Here is a 1,966-nt window from a genome sequence, read left to right on the forward strand (position 1 = left end):
GTTATTAAAAGAGAGCTTTCTTCAACACTCTGACATGCTTGCGTCTAATGTATATTTGAAAAAAATGTATGATATACATGCATATCTTTTTTTTACTTTTTCCTTTTATACTTCTAATTTTCACATTACGCGTGTCCGCGCGCACACACACACACACGCACGCATACACATTTATACACACACACACACAGAATATGAGGGGTTTAGTTGACTTGTGATCTAAACGAATCTAAATTCATCTTACCTTAATTAAATTATTCTAAATGACCTGAGATACTCGTTCTGTCTTGGTTTTCATTTTCCCTCTAATATGATATAATATATATATATATAGATAGATAGATAGGGTGATAAATTGAATATTAATTCAATTTAAAACTAAGTGGCCTAGCATATAAAAAAATCTGAAAATTTAGAAAAAATTGTATTACACGTGTATAAGGGATGACCACTAGGTGGACCTCTTTCTAGCATATTGGATGTCCACCAAGTGGTCATCCCTTATACACGTGTTATATATATATATATATATATATATTATAATCCTTTCTACTAAAGGCACAAGGCATGAAGTTTTTGTGGGAGAGGACTAGTCGATTACATCGACCCTAGTGTTTCACTGGAACTTAATTTATCAACCTCGAAAGGATGAAAGGTGAGCTCGACTCTGGTGGCATTTGACCTCAGAGCGTAAAGACGGACGAAATGCCGCTAAGATTGATGCCTGGTGTGCTACCAATTCTGCCAGCTCGACGCCTAATTATATTAATAATAATTTTTTCCACTAAAGGCACATGGCCCTGAAATTTTAGGGGAGGGAGTTAGTCGATTACATTGACCCTAGTGTTTCACTAGTACTTATTTTATCGAACTCGGAAGGGTGAAAGGCAAAGTCGACCTCGCCGGAATTTGAACACAGACAGTAATGACGGACGAAATGCCGCTAAACATTTTGCCCGGCGTGCTAACGATTCTTCCAACTCATGCTTTAATAATAATAATGATAATAATAATAATAATAATAATAATAATAATAATAATAATAATAATAATAAGACCTGGAAATAGAGATAACTCGAATGTGGAATCTAAAAACAGAAACAATTCCTATCATAGTAGGTGCCTTAGGTATAATAAAAAAATATTCAGACAAATACATAACAAAAACACCAGGACTTACAAATATATATAACATACAGAAAATTGCACTACTGGGTACTGCACACATTCTACGCAAAACACTTTCAATACAGTAAACATAAGAGCACCACAGCAAACCACAGCACATACCCAAGGCACACAGAGCTGCGCTCGGTAGTGAAGTGAAAGCACGTTATAAAAATAAAACTACTGAACCATAATAATAATAATAATAATAATCCTTTCTACTATAGGCACAAGGCCTGAAATTTGAGGAGAGGGGACTAGTCGATTACATCGACCCTTGTGTTTCACTGGTACTAAATTTATCGACCCCGAAGTGATGAAAGGCAAAGTCAACCTCGGCGGAATTTGAACTCGGAACGTAGCGACGGGCGAAATGCCGCAAAACATTTTGCCCGTCGTGCTTACGATTCTGCCAGGTTTTTTTTCTACTCTAGGCACAAGGGCCGAAAGTTTTGGGTTAGGGAGCCATCGATTAGATCGACCTCAGTATGCAACTGGTACTTAATTTATGGACCCTGTGGTAGTGTTGAGTAGCAGTTGAGTAGCAGTCGAGTAGCAGTTGTGTAGCGGTTGAGTAAAGATCATCCGAAGGTGCTAGATAGCAGTAGCTTGAGACATAACACCCTCTTTGGGCTCGTTTGAATTTTGGCACATTTCAAGTTTAATTTGAACTCGCCTCTATAATTTGATGTTACATCCATTCACACCAAAGTGTCTCGTCACTTCTCTGATACTATGTTCAACAGCATACTTTATCATACTTTATCAGCTGAAGAATAACTCGGACATCTGTTGAGTT

This window comes from Octopus bimaculoides, chromosome 20 (genome assembly GCF_046866305.1).
Source record: "Octopus bimaculoides isolate indiv1 chromosome 20, ASM4686630v1, whole genome shotgun sequence".
Lineage (NCBI taxonomy): Eukaryota > Metazoa > Mollusca > Cephalopoda > Octopoda > Octopodidae > Octopus > Octopus bimaculoides.